General features: G+C 38.1%; 1 protein-coding gene across 1 annotated transcript in view; it reads left to right on the forward strand.

Moving 5' to 3' along the window:
- The first annotated feature begins 10,563 nt into the window (after positions 1-10,563).
- Positions 10,564-22,798, forward strand: part of LOC128262196 (insulin gene enhancer protein isl-1) — a 50,726-nt gene continuing 38,491 nt past the window's right edge. Inside the window, exon 1 of the mRNA XM_052996305.1 lies at positions 10,564-10,578. The gene's annotated coding sequence lies outside the window, so the exon portion shown is untranslated. The remainder of the gene's footprint in view (positions 10,579-22,798) is intronic.

Raw genomic sequence — 22,798 nt, forward strand, 5'->3', positions numbered from 1 at the left:
ACTAACTGGATGCAATGGTTCTTTTAGCTGGCTGTATACTAAGAATATTTATAAACAATTGTTGAGTTTAATATAAATTTAGTGGTTGTCTAAATATAAACGGGAACATTTTTCTAAGCAGTTTTATGTTGAGTACTTTTTGATTCCGCACTCCCTAAATTAGATGGCATTTCCTAATTCAGATTAAGAATATGTGATATTTTTTAATTCCTCTCAGCCTGGCAGATCAGCTTATTCCTCTTACGTTTGAAGTGCTGCAGACAATGAAACGGAGACCTGGCAATTTCTTTCTCTTCCCCCGAAAAAAAAAACACAAATTAAAAACGACAAAAATAATGGGCCTTAATCATTTGTGGGCGTGGTCCAGAGGGGGCGTTTGGGGTTCTGTGAGCGAAACAATGGTAAAACTCATCAGTGTCGGCAACGGTGAGACATCGCGCAATGTCCTTTGTCCTGCTGACTGTAGCGGGGGGCGTGGCAAGGACTCTGGGGGCAGGAGGATGTGTTGGGCTGGCCATTGTCTCGATTGTCCCTGTTGTTGTTGCACCTAGCCCGGAATTATGTATGTCACACGGTGATGGTGATGGGAGCAAAAAATCAGAGAAAAGCAGCGACAGCGACGACATCTAATTTCTTTGGACATTGTACGTGTGGGTTTTTTAATGCTGCCATATGCACAACCCCTGGCCAGACCCTTGCTTTTTTTTTATTTTGCCAAATTGAAAGAACTCGAACAACGACAACAAGTATAATAATAATAAAAGGCCTCAAGACTCTTTCTCTCTGGCGACAGATTGAAGTCACTCAACTTGAAATAAAATGCGACAGCGCTGAACAGTTGCACAATCAAATGGGGACAATATGCGGCGCATATCCTGGAATATCCTTGTTATTGGATTTTAGAGGACTCCTCTAAAATTAATTTAGAAATTAACATTTTATAATGGATTTATTTTTTGCTTACAAAAATAATGTTATGTCTAATTGTTAAAGTTAAGATAATAATATAAATTTACGATAATTTTTTTTGGATCTTTGATCTGATACTGATTTATATCTGGAATGTTTTTGCAAAATTAATTAGAAATGTTTTATAGAAAAACTTTTTATTATAATGTAATATTTCCTACATAATCTTCATATTGTCATTACAGGGTATTGTCTCTGTTTATAAATACAACCTTAAGTTTATCACGTCTCCTGTTTTGGTTTTTTTTTTATTTTCCTCTTTTTTGTCAAACATCATTTTTAATTTGAAGCCCGGAAAAGCAATGAACAAATTGGTGTTAGCAGAAGCCAAGTGCTTGAGCACAAAGAATGGAAAAAGTATTTGTTGGTGTGGGGGCAGTTACAGTAGCAGAAGGGCTATTTTTGGAATGGGTGAACTTGCCGCAAATGAAAGTGCGTCAATCAACCCTTCCAGCCATCCATCCACTATCCATAAAAAGCCATAATTGCTATGTAGATGCCATGACTCCCACTGTCCAACTGTCCACTCTACTAATTGCTGCAAGTGACTAAGCAGACGACTTCGTTGAGCGGCAATGTCAATATATCACAAAATACCAATTTCACCTTCTCAATCAAAATTATGACCGACAACAATATCGAAACGCTATAGAAGTCACCCCCAAGGGAGCTGCGTTTTGTGTAGATTAGTTTAGCATAGTCAGGGGCAATTAAAATGAAAAAGTGTGCGGCACGTTGCGTGCATGGGAATCATAAGACTCGGGATGGGAGTTACTTTCGGGGAGGGTTTCGCTCCGGTCGGCTTAAAGCCGCCAAAAAGTTAATTGCAACTTAAAGAGGCGCAGCAGGCCAACAGATTTCCAGGCGCGGCCAGGACATACAAATTTCCGCCGACCACACAAAATATGTTGACCAAAGGAACACCGAAGAAGACGTGCAGAAATCAAGAAAATTGGGTAAAAAATGGATAAGTGACATTTAAAATACCCTTTTTGATAAGTGTGTTTTGAAGTTATTTTAACATTTTTTTAAGATTATATCAGGCAATTTTTCAATTTATCATGCTTATTTTTAGGATATAAACATTGCTTTTTAAAAAGTTTAAAGATCGTACATCAAATATTTGCTTCTAGTTGTATTTTTTGTTTTAATCAATGTCAGTATAAAAAGTATTGTACGCTCAAGCCAAAAGGGTGTCAAAAGAAGTCCGAAAAAAGGAAAAGTCGACTATGCTGACTGTCCATTTTTTGTGTTTTGTGTCTGTTTTGCTTCGGTTTGTGTTGCGCCTGGACTTCCGGTCAGGATACGTTCCTAATTTGTTTACCAGCGCTCTTCGACGTTGGCTGCTTTATTTTCGCTCCTCATTCGGTTCAATTTTTTATACACAGAGAATAAAAACATGACATAATAACTTGAACATTTTGTTTTATTAGGATTTTCCTTTGAAATCTAAAATTGACTTAATAAGCAGGAAATTATGTTCTATTTTGCAAGCCTGTATCTTATAATAACTTAAACCTATTTTCTTTTAAGATTACCATTGGTTTTTGATTAACAATATGTAAGGAGATCTTAAATTAACTTAATAAGTTTTGTTACAAGTAGAAAATAATGTTCTGTGCAGGCTGTTCTAGAAACTTGGTCATGTAGATTCTACAATCCTGACGTGCCCCGTGCGCATTATGGGCGATGCATGGTGTCCGATAAGAATCCAGAATTCGAGAGCCGAGCGGGGGGTTGACTTTCCGACTTTTTATTTACGGACTTAGCGGACAAATGATGTGAGCAACAATAGTATTGCGTGATGACCTTATGATGACACCCAGCTGATTATAAAGAAATATCCTGGACTTGGGTTGCGTGCTCGCCTCAAATTCAGCGGAAATGTTTGCAGCAACGGTAAATTATGTAACACACGCAGGAAATTCGAGGAGGGGTAGTTGCAGGGGCAGGGACAGGAGCAGGAACAGCCTTTCCCATTGAAAATCAACGGAGCGCAGTGGCCTAAGCTCCTGTTGCCAAGTCCCGTACATGGACAATGTCCTTAAGCGGCTTTGCCGATGCTCATTTGCACGTATAACTCAACCAGACCCGACTGGAATAAACTCAACTCAACTCAACTGAATTGTGCCCCCAAAGGCAGCGAAGCGTCAAGGCTTAGTAATACACAGGAAAAAATCATAAATCATCATCATATATATCATATATACTCTTAATCAGGCATCAATATCCCAGTCGGTCTATCTGTCCATCTGTCTGAGCTGTCCGGCTGAACATCGAAATCTCGGAAGCAATATAACCAAAATATTAATTTGGAAATCGGTTAGCTAACTATCTGGGTACCCAAAAGTCGGGGCTTTTTTAGGATTCATGATTAACAATACGACTTTTTATAAATCATATGGTAAATAACAAATATTTTTCGGTGTGTGACTGTGACTATCCACACACATTAAAAAGAAACTGTGTTTGTGCAACTATTTGTCCCCGAACCATTTTCTCGGAGCTTTGCTTTCAGCTGCAAATTTATGACCACATAAATAACATAACAGAAAAACCAGTGGCAGTCAGCGCCAGAGAGAGATCGAGCATGTGCGAACGGGATGGCAGCAGAGGGAGACCCACCGAAAAAACCCCAAATAACCAAAACCAGATAAAAACGAAGATAAAAATACCTCGGAAAAGTATAGTGTTCAAGGTAATTATGCGTCGTTGGCCTAGCAATTTTAATAGTATATTTGTGATTTACAGTACTTGCTGTTCCCGAGAATATTACTCTTTTGGAGTCCAAAAGCTTTTATACCCAAAATGTTTGAAGTAAGCAAAATAAAAGGAGTAACAAGATTATAAATAAGCTTCAAAAAATATTTATTATTTCGTGTAACTTCTGAATATTTATGAATTTGATTTTAAGGTTGATTTTTATATATATTATATACAAATTCAACTTTGTGCCAAAGAGTCTATTATAACCCTCGAAAGGGTATGGTGAAAAAACCTGCTGCTGGCATTCATTCATTTCATATGCATATTTATAGCTTAAATAAATAACAAATAATATGGCTATAAATTTTGCCACTCTCTTTTGTTTTAATAACCGGCCAGAGACAGGCCGAGAACCGAAACAGATCCAAACAGAAGGAAGCTCAGTAGCCCCCCCGACTATAACCAACTAGGCATTTACATGTACATGTATTGGGCACAGTTCATATTGATAAATATTAAATATGCATAAATAAAACTCGACTCGACAAATGAACAGCGAAAATGTTTGTTTGATGCCAAAATGCCACACACTCGAAAAACAAGTTTTTGGACAGGGGAAAACTATGGGGACCCGGGGGAAAATCGTGACAGTTTTCTGGGCATAAATCACTGCCATGTGGCCTAGGTATCTCCTGCTGTCCCGATAAGGCCGCCACGGAAGATAACACCAATTTGTTGTAGCTAAATCTTTATCAGAGCACTTTCGTGCCGTTTTTTTTAATGGAATTTCCTTTTTTTCGAGTGCGACTGGGAGATAAATTAAAACCATGTAAGTGGTTAATTAAACGCGTTTTGCCCGCACTCGCCATCACCATATCGTTTCCGAATATATAGCATATGCTGTGGGGCGCACCCGATAAGATAGGTAAAGATACGATTATCGCAGCAATAATTGGGAATATATTGGGAAAACTACATGAGTAAACGATTATCTTTTAGCAAAAAACTTTTATAAATTGTAAAAATATGAAAAGTAGTTTAATATCCAAAATATTACTTGTAGATTGTAATACACAATTCCATTCAAATACAAAAACAAATAAGACATACGAAAAATGGTTATGCTTGTTTTTTTTTTGTGGTGGCCTGGAGGGCCAGAGGCAAAAGCGTTGACAGCATTTTGTTGAAATTTGAAATTGCTTGAAAAGCGGAGAAGAGACGTTTATATATTCCAAATGCCATATTCAGATGGAGGAGATGGGGCGGAAGAACATCGGATGTTGTAAGGCATTCAATTTTCATCATTTGCTATCTCGCAAACATTTTCGGTCTCTCATGCAGATATGCGTTCGGATATGTACATTGTACAATATTGCATAAATTATTAATGCCAACTTTTATTTATTCCCATTCTTTTTGCCCATATATGGACGTTATTTTTACATATTTGAAGACAGTTGGCAGTCGGCAAACAGACGCACACTCGACAACAAATGCGAATGCGAGGGGATATAGACAGTCGGTCCGTCATTCAGTCACTCAGTCACTCAGTCAGTCAGTCGTCGCTCGTCATATTTGCGTGTTTGCATTTAATCATCGAATGCCATGCAGTAGCAGCATGCCACGCCCACACTTCTGGGCGCAGACCACAACCCCTTCCGCCCCCTCAGCCGCCCAACTTTTGCGTTATTTGCATTTGCTGGAAGTTATTCTTCGTTGAATCGACTCTTTTTTCTCCAACAATATTATTTCCATTTTATTACATTGGCTGCAGAAACAATAAAAAAAAGAGAGCAGCCAAAAGTATTTGGATTATCCAGATAAGAGATTGGAGTACGAGGCTTAAATGTTTCTGTGGCGACTTTTATAGCTTAAAGTTATATTGGAAAAATGTAATGTAAAATAAGAATTCCCATTCATTTCTAGAATGTATATTCTCAAAGCTTACCTACATATTTAAAAAAATGTTGGCGTTTGTAAATGCTTTACAGTTTTAATCACCTTCAATAATTTTACTATAAACATCTATAATTCTTTAATTTTAAAATCTAGGGTGTTCATGCTAAAAGGGTATTTTAATTAATAATTGACAACTAACATTTAATGTCGATTGAGGACTTATCGATCATACATATATATTCAATTGAATCAGTAACCAAACATATTCCATCTCGTTCTGTAATCTCCCACAATCATCCTGACTTCACAAAAAACAGTATCTCATAATTGTCAGTTGACATGATTCAACTATTTTGTTTGCATAGTAACGCAGATTGCCAATGAATTGCTTGCCACTGGTCATGTCCAGTCAGCTTTTGGTCATCGGAAAAGCTCATGGGGTGGGCGAAACCACCCCGACCATTTTCCCACAATGAAAACAACTCCATCAATAAACCAGGAACCTACTCTAGAACACTCGAAACCGGGGCAGCAATGAGGAAGACAAGTCTGTCAATTAGTTATCATGTTCAGTGTCAGCACAATATGATTTTGATTTAATTTTATGGGCCAAAGGCACGATACGGTGTATAAATTGGGAGCACGTTCGCAATGCGATAGTGCTGGATATTCTGATAGTAATAAAAGTAACTCCCATACTCCATGTGGTAACCAAAACACACAGAAAGAGTTTAATAATCAAGCAGTTGAATTGGAAATGAAACAAAGATACTCAGAGAAAAATTTACAATTTATATATTAAAACTTAGTTGTATATAAATGTTATGTGTTTATTATATATTGTGGAAGACTTAAAAAGTATATATCAAACATAAGCTACATTACTTGTTTTAAAAAAAATTTGAGAAACAAATTAAGGCAATATCTTGTTAAATGTTATTTAGTAGACATAAATATTGAATACATTCTTAGCTTTTCAATCGGTTTGCCTATTAAAATGTATATTTTTCAGTTGTTGTATTCCTTTTGAAAATTATTTTGTCCGTGCAGCAAATGTAAGAGATAGAATGTGGGATGTAGATGTAGGGGGCATATACATGGATATCTACTGGACACCGACTGATCCTTTGTTGTACCGCAAACTGTGTCCAGCATTTTTGCGTGTTTATAAAAAATTAAAAATAAAAATCTCTGCCCAGTGTCCTCGTTGGAAAAGCCACATGCCACGCCTCCTGGATACGCCCACGGACCATTCTGCATGCCACATGCCAGTGCAGAGGCAACCACGGCCTGTCTTTTGCCCACCAGACCATGCCGTATTTTGATTAAACTTGGCTTTTACACTGCCTGCCATTACCCATTGTTGCCACTGCTTTTGGCCGTTGCTATTGTTATTACTGTTGTTATCCCACCATCGCAAGGCAACACATTTGGAATTTGAATTCCCGTTTCAGTATTTTTAATTGTGTGTATTTAGAATTGGAAATCAAATTTGTAGGCAAGCATTTAAAAAACATAATTTAAATTTAAACCTTGCTTTAACAATACAAAATCTATAAAGCAGCCTTACAACTGGAATCCTGTTAGTAAGCAATTTGGATAGTTCTTAAGTTCTTTTAAAGATTAAATTAAATTACAAATTAATTAAAAATAAACCTTAATAAATGCTAAATATTCTTAATTCTAAGTAAAGTGTATTGCTAAACGTGCTTTACTCCCCTATAAGTTTATCTTTAACTTTTTTTTTTGGGCTTTAGCTTCAGGTTCAGTTTCTGTGATGCCATGTTTTTGTTTTCATTTGCTTTTATTGCATATTTGCATTTTGCATTGTTATTGGCCATGCTTGGGTTTTTTTTGTGTGTGGGAGGAGTTAAAGGAAAAATAGGAGACTCTCTTTGTTGTTGGCTTACGTTGCATCCTCTTTCCTCTTCCCCTTGCTCTAACAATGCTTTCCACATCAGTCCCACCAGCTTTTCACATTTTTCCAACCCATTCCGTATTCCTTTATTTTTTTTGCGCTTGTCCATTTGTTGTGTGACTCTACCTTTGTTTAACTTGTGTTTTTTTGGAGCAGGGGCGGAATGTTTTGCAGACTTTTTCCAACTATTTGTTTGGTACATGGGCATAAAATAATATGCAAGTGATTTTCAGTATTAACGAGAAGAATGAAGACATTAAAAATGCAAAAAGCGTTGGCTCATTCATAATGCAAGGGCCAAATAAGAGAAAAGGGGTTAAGGGTGTTGCAACTGCAATTGCTTGAATAATGAATGCGTGTGGGCAAGGGGACAGGGGGGGTGGTGCAGAAACGGGGACCCCACAAAGCCACTTTAATCAACTCTTCTGCGGTGCATTTCAAAGCAAATGTCAGCCAATCCATGCGATCCTAGTAAAGCCCCCGAACAAAAGCCGAACAAAACCCAAACTGAGCTGTCAACGCTTCTCCAATCCAATCCACCAAAACCAGAACTCCTTGTTCCCCCAATTTTCCACCCAATTTTCCTCCCAATTTTCCCACTCCTTTGGAACGATTACAAGCTTTTCACTCGCTGATTCTGCCGTTGTCGCCGCTGCATGCAAATCCCTTTTTGACACTTGACCGGTTGACCAGCGCCGGTCAAGCATTTTCCACCCACTACCCACCACCACCCCTCTCATTTCCTTGATGGCTTGGTGGGTGTCATAATTTGTAATCCTGCAGCGCAGCCTGTTTAATTTTCACACCTTTGTGCTCGTCGCTGTAACAGCTCAACTCAAATGCCAGACACACGACCAACGGCGGATTAAATGGCTCATCTGGACATTGGGCAGCTGGACACTTGACATCCCTGTAAAGTGGAACACTTGACCCCAGCGAACCAAATTAATAAACTAAAAACAAACACGAAACTTTTGTCATTACAAAATTGCATTCGTTTGGAGATTAGCCAAAGGGGACATCAAAAGCAAATACTCAAAAGGGCAAAGTAGATACCTTTTATGAAAATCACTTCTTACAAGAAACAAAAAAGGGTCAAGAAATTTATTCTTAGGCTGTGAAAAGCATATCACAGACCAGAGCTTTTATGTAATAAATTAAATTCCCTAAAATTGGTTATATTGAACAAATACTACACACTTTACCAATGGCAAGGAAAAAAAAATAAAGTGCACAATTTTATTTAACTTAATAATATTTTATGTCAGTAAATTGTAAAAGAATACTTATTCCATTGTTGTTGTGCTCAACATTTTGATAACCCAAAATATTCTTACAAATAATGGTATTACAATCAAGACGACAAAAATATTTGAGCAATTTACCTGCATATGACTTAACCTTAATTTTTATTGTGAAATGCTCTTAAAAAAGCTGTTAAATATCATGCAATGAGTGAGACATTAGGACAAATGGACAAAGTCCATAATCATTCAGCATAAAAATTTCACGTATTTTCTGCCCATCCGTTGCCATATCTATCTAAGTTATTTTTATGAATTTCATTACAGTTTATGACTGACAAGAATCATCACTGCGGAGTTGCTCCCACAGCATTTGTCAGATTTCGGTTTGGCGGGGTTAAGTAGATACATATGCATATCCACCAAATCGTTTAGCATGATAATCGAAACGAATTTGCCCCTCAAGTGCTTGCCCCTTGTCTTGAGTCTGTGTTTCTCTAATGTTAAACCCCCGCGCCGCGTCTCTGCCTCTACAATATCCTACGATTTAAAGCCCGGTTTTGGCAATGCCTCAAACGACAAACTGGCCTGCACTGGGAAAAAAACAAAAAATCTCGTATGAAAAAAAAATTTTTTTTAATAGAACTTCACAAACTTAAAAATCCATTTTTTTTATAATAAATGAGTTTCTTATCAATAAATGTCTACATAATAATAGTATATAGTTTTTGCTCTACAAGTTGTGTTAAAATGTTTAAGTTTACAAATCTTAAAATTTTTTCAATCAAAATATAAACTATATTATATATTTAAATTAAACACAATTAGGCTGCCAATTTGGCATTCATTTCATTCGCTGTTAAGAATTCAACAAATTCTCGATGGCCAACGAAGGAATTGGAATCGCTGGAGCCGGATGAGGAGGTGGATGAGGAGTCTGGGTCTGAGCCTGAGCCTGGCGCTCGCCATCATCAAGTTGGCGTGTTTATGGGCCAAGCGGCACAATTAACATGTCGCGGCTTTTAGCGTCTCTGGCAGCAGTCTCAGCAACAGCAACAGCAACAGCAGCAGCAGCAGCAACAACTTCGGAGGCAGCTTGCACAAAATGACATATGAGGCGCATAATTGAAACTTCAAAGGAGCAGGGGCGGCGTTCGGGGCATAAATTAGGCGGCTGATCGCTCCGGAATGGTGATGTTGTCGATGTCTCTGCACTGCGAAAGGTGAGGACTTCCATCCGCCAAGAACACAGAGACGTCATCGTTTTGGTTCCATTAGCGACGTGTGGCGGCGGGGAAGTGGCAACAGCAACTGAAACACCGGCAACATTAGCTACAGTAGTCCCTCCCGTTTGTCATGCCGCGCCCTTCCATTAACACAACATATATCCATAGTTGCCGTAGTTGTTGCTACACGGAAATCAATAAAAATCTGCGTGTGCGGTGATCTAGCATTCCAAATGGAAACAGCCAAGATCTACACAGAGAATATAAAGCATCTTACTATAATTGAGCTCAAGGAAATAGTTTTAAAGTAAAAGAGCCTCACATTGCTTAGCTCTTTTATTTAAGAATATTTATTTATGTATAGTAGCATACTTGCTTACCCAAAATGTCCTTTTTTTTATAAACAAAAACTTTCAAAATATGCAGGAAATAAAAAATTAAATCTTTATCTAAAAATCGTTTTTAATAAGAGGCTTCATATTTTTCAATTTTTTCTGCAAAATATTTAGCGTCAATATTCCACTTTTAAGTTAAAAGAATATGTATATATGATGTAAATAGTTAAAGTTATATTTATATTTAACATCCCATTTAAGTTCCATGTTTTTGTGCCCCAGTGTTTCACTTCAAGTTCAAGGGGAGACCGCTTGTGAGAGAGACGGCAACTGTCGCAGAGGGAGATGAAAAATTTTGTCTCATTGTCGGCATTTGTGTTTCCCCCGCCGATTTCCATATTTTACACCATAAATTATGCACTTGAGCAGCCCAACCGCCGAACCACTTAAATGGCATTGGAAATTTTTCAATTGTTGCAGCTAAGATAAGGAAATTGAGCGTTTTGTCTGGGCTAAAACTCCGAACCGGAAGAGGAAAAACCAAAGATACTGGCTGCGTGTGGGAAAAATCAGTGAGGAGAAAAAAAAATCCAGAAAAGGGCAAATGAACACGCAACAAATCTGCCGTTTACTCACCAGCACTCGCTGCACTTGCCACCCGAAAAATCCATATGTGGAGACACCTTCGACCGCCATCCAGTCGAGATCCAGTTCCATACGCTGGTCTACGATATTTTCCGTTCGAGTCTTTCCCGGCAGACACTTTGCTGCAGCTTAAGCACCGCCAGACACGCCAATGGCAAACAAAGTCAATAGCCAGACAAATGAAAAGCTCAGTTCGAGAGCGAAAAACTGTGAGAACCGAATGTCGTGGCCATGCTCTAGGGAAAGTTCTAAATGATGCAGAGAAGGGAAAGTGGAAGTTTGGAATGCTCTCATAAGGACAAGAAGTGTTAAGTTTGAAAAAGATTCGATTTCAGGCAAAGAACATCGAATTATTTCCTTACAAAACGAATTTAAAGTGATGCACATACAACTGTATGAAAAAGGATACATTTTGTGCACAAAAAGTCGAATAGTAATTTAAATAATTCAATAAAAGTATTTTGTCGCTTGCCAAAAGAATTTTAACTCATTTACCAATTTAAATAATAGGATACAGTCTTAAGCATATTTAAAACATTTTCTTCCTCAAAAAACTATTAATTCATAGTTTAAAATATATTTAAAAAATAATTGATCTTAATTTGTAATAACCTGTATGTATTTGTTTTATTTATTTTTAATTATATCATATTTTTTTTTATCTTAGTCAAGGCATAGTTTTGGTTATAAATAACTGTTAAATATGTATAAATGATAAAATCAATCAATTTATTCGAAAATTCTATGTACTTCCCCTCGGGGGATAGAGCATAAAACGGTTCATTCCGCTCGAATAACCATCTTGGTTCGGGCCACGTAATCCAGCCCAAGCCAGCCAACCAAGCCAGCCAAGCGATCCTGGCCAAAGGAGCCAGGAGCAGGCAAAGCAAGGGATGGGCAGTGACGGGCTAAGGAAAAGGAAAAGCTGAAGGAAGCCCAAGCGAAGCGTAAACATTTTACACTTTTGTGTGCAATGAAAGCGACGCCATCTTGATGTGGATGTGAATGGGGCTATGGCCCCAGGGGAATGGGAGTCCAGGAGTCCGGAGAAACGGGTTCGGAGTCACCCAAAGGACTATAAAATCATTTGAGCTGCACCGCCCCACACCAGAGGCGGGCTTCTTCTTTTGAGCAGCCTTTCACTTTCTTATCGCGCCTGCTGCAATTTGTCATAAATTTAGCAAGTTATAGGCCAGCTCGTAAGGTACATGAAAAATGCGGCAAAAATGCAGCAAACAAAATAAATAAAACACGCTGAAGAGTGGTGGGAAATGAAATTTCGTTTGCTGCTTAGATGACAACTAAGTGTGGTTCGGTTGGCTGGTGGTTTATGGTGGTTCCCGGCGGTTTCTCTGCATCCTTGCCGGCTCGTAAGCCAAAATGCAAATGTAAAGCAACACCTCGTGCCTCCTACTTTGCCACGCCCACCACGCAAAACATTTGCATTAATCATGTTTGCATTGCATTATGCAGCAGCATACAGTTGCCAATGGGCGGTGAATGGGGGCGTGGCCGGGCTTAAAGCCCCTCGGCACACACTCAAAAAAGGGGGCAGAAGTGGGTTTTGGTTTGGGGTTTTCCAAGCGAAGGACAGAAACTCATGCATAAATATTTTTTTTGCATAAACAAAAGTGTTGAAAATGCAATTTGCTCCGTCTGTGGGCAGGAAGGGGCGTGGCAGCTGGGGTATCCTGCGGCACGATGCTTAGTGTGAGGTCAAACCCACAAACAAAAACACAGAAAAATAAAATGTGTGTGTGCGGGTATGATGCCAAAACAAGAAATCCACAAATATGAGTTTAAAGGAGTATGAACTATATAAACGATAATAGTATATAAAATAGGTAAACCCAGTTCTGTGTATTATTTTCAAAATATCTAGTTTTATTCTCATATTTAAATATATAGTGCTGTTGATAAAATACAGATTTTGAAATATTAAATTTGATCAACTTATTTAAGGAAAATCCAAAAAAAAATCGTAAAACCTTTATGACTAAAACTAAAATTATTCTTTGAATGGTGTGTCCTTATCATAAATCTATTAAATTTATTAAATTTAGTTTCATATTATCTATGTTCCACAATTAATTCTCTATTCCTAATTCCCCTTGGAAAAATAAAAAGTCTCCGCCTCTAAAAAAAAAAGGAAAGCAGAGCTTTTTTGTTGAACTCTTAGCTTCTGCTTGTGGACATTGTCCCTAGACCAAAAGAAAAACGACGCGGCTTATGCGGCGGAATGCGTATGTTTCGGGTCCACATTATGTATACGCACTGAGGTACAGGACTCACAGAGAATAAAAATACTGGCGACGAAGGGAAGCAGACACATTTATATGGCAAACTGTTTTTAATGCTTTTAATGCGCCAAAGTGTTGTTTCATTTTCATTATTTGCACAAGCTGCCACACATTTAAATGCCAGTCCTCCCCTTTGTCTGTTTGTTTGCTTGTGTGTTTGTATATGTGTGCAGCTGTTGAGCTATAATCATAATTTCATAAAGCACATTTTCGCAAAAGCTTTCAGCACCCTAAACTGCATTGTAATTACAACGAAAGCGCTGGCAGGCGAAGCAAAGGGATTGGGCATTGCAGGGGTGTTGCAAAAAGGGGGGGAAAGTGTGGCTGACAACGTTGTAACACCGCAGAGGACGAAAGGACCCGCAGCACAGCGCGCATTTCGTTGCTGCGCCAACGTCGAGGAGCGAAAGGATAACGATAACCAACATGTCGGTGGTTTGTTGTTGGTCCGCAACTGAGTTGTCAGAATGGATATTTAACGACAGATCTTTTAGGAATATAGCTAACTATTATATCGCTAAAAATTGTTGAAATATGTACAGGTTTTTCATTTTACTTATTGTTATTTTGGGGTTTTAAATTCCTACATTTTTGACTCATTTTCATAAAAGATATTTAAAATATTTATTTGTTTACAAATCAGTAAATTTATTAACTATACCTTCCTAAAAAATGTTGAAAATATGTATATTTTTTGTTTTCAACAATTAAAGATCCAAAAATATTTTGAAGATCTAAAATGTTTACTGGCTGCAATTAAAGTATGTAAGAACAAGAATTCTTTAAGAATATTTCAATAACTGATATTAGATTTAGATATTAACATGATATAATTTCAGGATTTAAATTTAGCTTATACATTTTTTAACAAGTTAGAAATACGATTTAATTTGATGGAAATTGTTTATTGGTTTTCTGTAGTTGTCTTCTGACAGCGGCTTATGAAAACCTGGCAAAACTGGCTTATTGGTAGAAAAGGGTTAAGTGTGAGTGGTGAGGGGGTAACTTCAGTTTACACTTGTTGTTTTTGCTGCTGGATCCCTCCTCCTTTTTCCCCCCTCTTTACCCAACTCTGTCTGTGTTGCGTGTTGATTTCAACGCATAAATATTTCAAAAGGTTTAAACAAAATGGCGTCGACGCGCAATAAATACCAACGCTATCTGTGTGTGTATGTGTGTGTGTATGTGTGTGTATAAAAGTGAGCCTGCGCCTGTGTGTGTGTGTAACCCTCTCTGGCTGTGTAATAAAAGTGAATTTATGCAATATTTCTGCGCCTTTGTGCAAATAACATTTGTAATTCAGCGAAACAACAAGCAGCAACCAGCACCGAAAGTGTCCTCGCCAAAGTGTTTGTTATGCTAATGAGGCATTATGCCCGATCCTATCAAGTGCCATCACAGGAAACACGAATTTGGGCACTGAATCTATTAAATAATTATTAAAACATTTGCCCAAAAATGTTTGTCAAGAGAAATTTCAGCGAAAAATTTATAATAAAGATTTTACAAAAACATCCGGGTCGCCAGAGGCGAAAATTTCAGAAATATTTTGTTGTTGTGGAGGCCATAAGAGTTGACAAATGGGCTGGCCATTAAAATGATTTATTAATATTAATTTTTAAGAATTTTAGATTGCATTTTTGAGATCGCAAAAAATGAAATATATATTTTTATTTGTTACAAGAATATTTCAAAATTTCTAGACTGCTATGAGATATATATATTTTTTTGTATTAGAGTTTTTTATAAATTCAATTTAATACATATGAAAATCTACAGTTCTTGGAAAAACCAGGCACTCACTCGGCCTTAACTTCCCCGACTGTGTTAACTTCAAGCTCTGCGAAGAATTATTGAAACACTTGTTCCCTGTCACCGTCCCCACAAATGTTTGTCAAAGGGTTAAGGTGCCGTGGTACCAACACCTGGGTACCAGCCAAAGAACCAACCGAAGGTAAAATGCTGGCAACTTTCCGTGCTAGTTACAGCTTAAGAAAGCAGGAAAAAAATAGCGAAAAATAAATATCAAAAGCAGAACAATAGAGGAGAGAAAATAGCTAGCCATAGCCTCGGGTGGTTCGCATACGTTAAAAGTGAAGAAAAAACAGTGAAAAGAGGTGTTTTCCACTGGCTTTAGAGGGCAAAACCAGAGAGGCCTACAGATGACATTCAAGCGCTTGGTTGCACATTATAGAAAGGGTAAAATGAGTGATACACAAAAAAAACATGTGTTACAAAATACAATATTTTATAAAAATATGTTCATATTAGTTTTAAAAGTTTTATAAAATATAAATCTGTGGTGTTGAAGCTCTTAGAAATAGATTAACATTTGTCTCTCGATAATTTTATAACGAATTATATTTTTATTTATGGTTATAAAAACACTTGAACATTATGAAATAAACCTTAATTTTTATATTTTTTTTATTGTACACAAAAATGAATTCTTTGTTAAATTTAGTAATGTTTGGTTACACATTAAAAGTCATGTGATTTTTTTTAAATGTAGCCAAAAGGGAAAGATGTTGGTCTCCTCAAGTGCCAATGGTTTTCCGCCTTTGGCTTTTGGTCGAAACGGAAATCCATTAGGTTTACCCCATTGTGTCCCGCTTTTCATCCTCTCAACCGCTGCAGTTTGCATTTGTGTGCGAAGATTTCCGTTTGACATGGCACGAACCCCCATTAACCGCTTGTAGGCCTACTGCTTAACCCTTTCCCCTTCACAATCTCAAAAACGTTTTGCATACATTTCGATTTGGGCCGAATCGCAGGTTTATGCGTTTCGATTTGCATAAATCAAAGTTAGTCAGAGCTAGCCATGACTTGAGCACGTTTTCTTCTCTCGAAAATCACCGCATCCATATCTATTTTGCTTGTAAAACACATGGAGGAACTGCTTTGGAAACACCTTTCTCTTGGCAAAAACAAATATTATATACACGAAACCAGAAATTCAAAACGCGACAAAGCGAGCCTGATGAAAACATTAACATTATACCCGAGATTTTTTATAGCTACTTCAATTTTTAATGGTTGCTTGCGCAAGCCAAAGATGCCCTTGTATGGAATCGGGGTGCTTTGATTACTAGGTTGTGGAAAATTTAAATAGATTTTTAATTTTTAATTTAAGGCAAGATTAGTATAAATAAATATTTGGCTTTTTGCGCCACAGAAATGTCTAGGTGGTCAGTCACAAGTTATAAAAAATAAAGAAGATCGATTTACTGAAAGGTAATACGTTGTTCACAGATTTAGACATATACAAATTTATTTACAGAAATTCTGGAAACAAAAAGAGAATCCAATCTTCTACCTCAGCAAACTCCAGCGTTTGCCTGTTTTGATTGTTTCTTATGACAAATAAACATTGTTTTTTTGTTGGGAATGCGCATACGAGTGTACCATAAAATTCGTTAAATATTCGCCGCGACAGAAAAGAGACAATCGTAAATAAGAAAACAAAAAGAAGCATAATACAGCACACAAATCGTTAATGACGAAGTATTTGTGTTTTTTTTTAATTGCTCGTTTGGTGGCTTGACAAGCTCTGGGAAGTTGATGAATTCGCGACGCCCGCATCGGTCAACCACATTTACATTTGGCCAGGTGGAAAAGAGGGGGACAGGCGCGGTCGGTCAAATACCCACTGGAATCACCTGTTTTTTATTTTTTTGGTTAGCCGGAAATGCAGCGCCGCTCGTCAGTGTCAGTGTCAGAAGTCCGACTTCAGACATCTGAGGCATTACAGAAATATCTTGATAACTCAATCTACGAATCTTAAAAGGGGGGAGGATACTGCGGAAAAAAACGCCAGCGTCATGGAAGTCAGACTGTCAGTCAGTTGAGATCGCAGCGGATCATGACTTGGAAGTATTACCACAAGGTTGTGGCCACAAATTGGCTTGATCGGTGCCGGCTTGAAGTCAATTTGCAGCGGCTTAGGCCCACGGATCGATCGATTGGCATCAGTCTGACTCTCATCTGACTGCGCTCGGCTTGTTTCGGCTCGGGAAAACGGACTAAATGACTGACGGACTAAATCACTCCACCAAGTACTAAGTACCTTGGGATGAGGGACAAACGAACCGCGAAAGTGCTCCACAAAACATATGGCACACAATTATTCAACTGACAGCGACGATGTGTTAAGAAATGCCAAAATACATGCAACATTTGTGGGGAAAAGACTAAGGAATACTGTGTTTATAATTTTTTAAAGATTTGTAACTTGTAAATAATATAAATTCGAATATGTCCTTTGCGGGGAATTTATTATTAATGGGAATAATTCAGACAAAATCAATTTTAATTTAACAGAATATTTTGTTCTTAAGTTACTTTTAAATAAACTTTTTTTAAATAAAACATTTCTCTTACTTATTATTATTTAAAATATACTTAAATTATATACAATTAAAGACGTTTAATAATATTTGAGTATGAGTTATAGATATTACCTTGTTTACGCAGCCAAAATGTTTGCGATCTTTAACAATCGTCAGTTCCATTACATCCCGTAGATACCCTTTCCTTTCTCCTGATATAAAAATGAAAATGATGAAGTAAAAAAATGTGAAATCTGTGGTAACCAAAGGCCAGGGACACGGTCTGGGACAGGGAACCGTAGATCTAGAGAAAGATCCCAGGGAACAGGGAACTGGAAACTGGAAACTGGGAACCAGGCGGCACATGGCGCCCTCTGTGCGGCATTTATCATGGGGCCTCCAGTGCACTATATTTAGACGACGGGCTAATGGATGCAGCAGGGAAAAATAGACAGAGATAGGGACAAAGAAAGAGAGCGAGAGGGATGGTGGGAGTTCCTATGCGGCACAGGCCACACTTTCAAATTCATATTTATTGTCTAGGCTGCGGACTGAGTGCATTTTTATATATGGCAGTCCATTTGCCGCCAACTCTCCCACCACCTCCAAAAACCAAAATAAACAATAATTGAACATGCACGGAGAAAAAGTTGAAACAATAAAATCTGTATATCTTGTTTTAAATTTGTTCTAGGTTATTATGATTAAATCATTAAAAACAACCCTTAAGGTTTGCAATAAATATAAATTTTATAGAGAATCATAGTAATGCATTTAATTGTATTTAAAAATCTTTAAAATCATTGAAATATTTAAAGCGACATCTCAAAATTTGAAATTACAATTTAATTTTTTTGTCCGTGTAAAAGCGGAAAGGAAATCGCATTGTACTGCAATCTTGGGATGTGAGCAGCCGTGTAGGCTGTGAAATGCGTGGCATTTTAAAAGGTTCCACATTTTGGGGGTCAAAATGTCGGGGGCTAATTGCATTGATTAGCTGACGGAGCGTTTTGCCGCGCATCAAAGTCGCCTCAGCGGGCTGGAAAATGCTGGGGCAACGGTGGGTTAAGGGCGGGGTATAAGGTGCCCCGAGACTGAGGCAAGTCAGCTGTCAGTCAAGTGGCGACATGTTTACTTGGTTGGCAGTCAAAAACGGAAAAAATAAAAAACCCTTGCCCCCTTTGAAACCACAAAATACAAAAAAAAAATCGAATGAAAGAAAGAAGAAACCAAGCCGAAAAAAAATACGGAAACGTTTGAGCCACGCCGCAAATGAAAGGAAAATATTTTGTTGTTTGCATTCATATTTCAATATTTTCCTCTGATGGTTATTTCGGTGGTGTGAGATGCTATTAGAAGATGCTTGAATTCCAATCTACCGCCGGATCGGTGGAGTAAAAAGAGCGGTGATCAAAGGTGAGCGACTGTGGTCGGTCGATGGGCAGTCAGTCGTCTAATGCCGCTGGCGATGCCAAATTGACATAATGTGGCGTTTAACAAATTCCCAAACAATGCACATCCATCAAAAATTCAACGTTTGTGATCAGGGCTGCACAAGCGATATGGAGATTATGTTGATTTCAGAGATTTTGTTTTGAAGATAATACTTTAATAGAAAAAAGAATATAAAAGGAATACAATTGTTAAGAATTCAAATTTAATATTGCAAAAAAGTTAAAACAAACTGTATTTATTTCGTAAATTCGTTTAAATTCATTCATTGAAAATTGTCAATTCTTATGTAGTCTTCCTTAAACTGTGTAAGAATATTAATACATTTATATTACATCTTTTAATATTTTTACGAATTAGTTCTTATTTTGAAAAAAAAAAAGGTTTTACTTAGCTTTTCTAAGCCATAAATACAACATTAAAGGTAATAAAACTGTTGACTTAAATATTGACTACTCTTAACGAACATTACTTATTACAAATCATCCTTTTTTCATACTTTTCCCAGCCCTAAGCCTTAGGAAATTCCCCTTCAATTGAGTCATAACCACAAAGGCACCCAAGGGGCGTATCTTTTTGGAGGGGCAGCTGCATTGGCGGCGATCGGCATTCGATCACAATGATAGATAAACCGAATCCAAAGCCGAAGAAGGTGTAGAAAAAGTAAATGACATAATGCAGCATCATCACGGATGGATGGATTAGATTATGGTGGTGAGGGGAGGAGAGGAGAGGAGAGGGGCGAAATCGCCGGACTGATCGCCAGATCGGCAGACAGGGCATTAGGCTAATCGGATGGTCGGTGGGTCACCGTCATCCAGACAGATATTGTAACACCAGAGAGATAAGAGCGGCAGAACAAAAAGTGCCGCCTTTTGTCGCCATCGCAACGCTTTTCACGCCTCCGCCAGCCTCCAGATATTTCTCCCCACCAAAAAAAAAAAACGTATCTGCATGTGGATGAGTACCATCGCATCTCTCAGTGTGTTTGCCCAAAGATGCGTTAAATGAGGAATAAGCCGCTTTTGTAGTGAGCACCTTGAGCACCTTAAAGAGCCCAAGAGCTCAGGTAAATCAGTTTAGAGTTTAGTGTTTAGTGTTCAGTGTTCGGAGGGTTTTGAGGCCACAAAATGGCCGAGAGCGGCGCTGTAAATTCGATTTGCATTCGGGCCAAGGGAAATCGGGAAATCCGCCAGCGCCAGCGCCAGCACACTTGGCCTAATGCGTTAATCACTTTTCGAAAGCGTCAATTGAATGTCGCGTGGCAGGAACTCGGCAATTTGGAGGGCAGATGGGAGATGTGAGTTGAGAGATGAGATCGAAATCAACTACAAAAATCAACTGCTCTAATAAATTGTCGCCCGAATGATTTGTGGTATGGGAGTTCCTTGGGGTGACGCCTTGCACTTGTCCCACAATTCGATCCGAGCTGCCATCCGAGAAACCACCCATCTGCATCCATCCGCTGGCGAATGGCCGCCACGTGTGCTGGACAATTGTTGTTTATACTAACAATTTGTGAGGCAGGAAGATGAACATTTAGCTGGATAACCCAATCCTCTTGCCACGGCTGATTGCCCGCCAATGTGGCCTATTGTTTTGCTACTCTTTTCCCATTCCGCTTACCCCGGTCCAAGTCACGTGGATCCTGCACGTGCCGCTGGCCACCGATGACGATGACTGCGATGATGACTCCTCCTCGTTTCAACTCCCCCGGGGAGACACTTCCACTTCTTATTCGTTAGGTCGGTTTTTCAGTTGCTCGGTTGTTCGGTGGTTGCTGTCGCTGCTACGCTTCATTCCGTTTTCATTATAAGGCACGTGTGCCTCAACTTCCTCTCTAAAACACTTACAAAAAATATTTGGAAATGCTTCAATATTTGTTGTTTAAGATCCCAAAAAAAAAAATTAAAATAACCTTTCCACTTTTTTTTATAAGTAATATTTTCTTTCCAATACATTTCGGTTGGTACAACGGCAACCGCCGTTTAATTTTCAATAAATCACATGTTTTCAAGTTTTTTTATTGAACTTTAAGCTTAAAGAGATTAAGAGGGCTTTTTCTTTTATCCCTAAAAAAAATATGAGAACCTAATTATAATTTCATCTCTGAATAAACTTCATAACTTTTAGAATGTAAAACAGAATTATATATTTTTAATTAAGCAACATTACATTTTTGTCTCAACTCTTCGGAATTAAAAATTGCAATTCAAGATTGATGATAAAAATTTCATTGTTAGCCGTAATATATTTCACAACTTAATTTTTAAGTTTTTTATTCAACTAGACAATATTTCTTTTTTTCAAAAATTTTGTTGATTTGTAAATATATATTGTTACTACGCTTGTGCAATATTTTTAAGTGTACAACCTTTCATCTTGCTTTTCCGCTACGCTCTTTTTTGGTGTGTTGTTTTTTCTTCGCCGGTTAACTTGCAGGCGTTGATCCTTTGACTTTTGTGCTCAACACTTTCGCTTCACTCCGAGGATTCGCGTTGGCCCGAGGCCTGGGAAATTGTTTTCGTCCATATTGCGCGTTTTTGTCACGCTGCGTGTCCGGCGCGTGTACCACCCACCTCCGCCGTCCACCCCCTTTTTACCCACATCCCCCTACCCATCAACCGTTTTTTATGCGGGGCGTGTAGTGTGGCTAATATTTTCCTGTCGTGCAATCGCATGGCAGAAATTTACTCATTACCATCTGCGGGAGGTGTTGTACTGTGGATGGAATGGGATGTTAGGGGTTTTGGGACACATGCGGTGCACTTGCAGCGGTGGCCAATGTTTATGATGATTGAATGGGAGGTTTGCAACTCGAAGCCCGGGTCACAGGTTGCCTGGGAAAATTGTTGATGGGAATTACCAACGATGGAAACTGCTTGGGGGGAGGATAAGCGAAATTTGGCCAGCTCATGGAAAATGTTTCTATTATGAGTACGGATGACTTTTTGATTTTCTCAAAGTAACTTTTGGTGGCACAACACAATTACAATTGGTTTTTGGTTAATAACAATTAGGGGTTGGGATGAACAGCAGGAACACTTTCACATTCAATTGATGGCAGTGGCTATTGAATTCTAAAGTATCCCATCAGTTATTGGTCAAATATTACCTTGATATCTTGAATTTGAGTTTAGAAGTCGGCGGGTTGTCTAAGATAAATAAATGGTACTGTATTTAAAAATTCGTTTTCCCACAGAAAATAATTTCTTAGATTTCAGTAAAATAAGACGTTGTTCCACAGGGGTTGGGAGAACAGAATTCAAATTATTTGAATTTAAATTTCAATATGTAAAAGGTCTTCAAACAAGAAATGGAATATATGTTATGTATTATTAAATGCATGTTATATTCTGACCCTTCGACCGTATTTCTAAGCTCGTTATAAAATATTCCGAAAATATTAAGATATAAGCCTGAAAGATAAGATGGATTTTTACATTTACATAAAATAAAGTTATCTTCACATTAACAAAAATATCAAATTATTGCTTGTAATAGAATTTTCCCTTATATTTACTTGAGCAATTAGTGCCACGACAACTCCATTCAAAACAGCTAAAAGATCAATTTCAAAGCACTCAAGTAACCAAAGGGCCAAAGTCAAGGGAAGACAATGACACAACCAAGGAAATCCATTGAGAAATCCTTCTGAGGGCTGCTAGGTAGCAGTTATTAGCCGGGACCAACCCCTACCACTCACCCTTCCTCCGATTTTGGCAGGGCTATAAACTGGCAATTGGATGGGCAACAGCAACAGGAAACACAGGCAC

Source organism: Drosophila gunungcola, unplaced genomic scaffold (genome assembly GCF_025200985.1).
Source record: "Drosophila gunungcola strain Sukarami unplaced genomic scaffold, Dgunungcola_SK_2 000001F, whole genome shotgun sequence".
NCBI lineage: Eukaryota > Metazoa > Arthropoda > Insecta > Diptera > Drosophilidae > Drosophila > Drosophila gunungcola.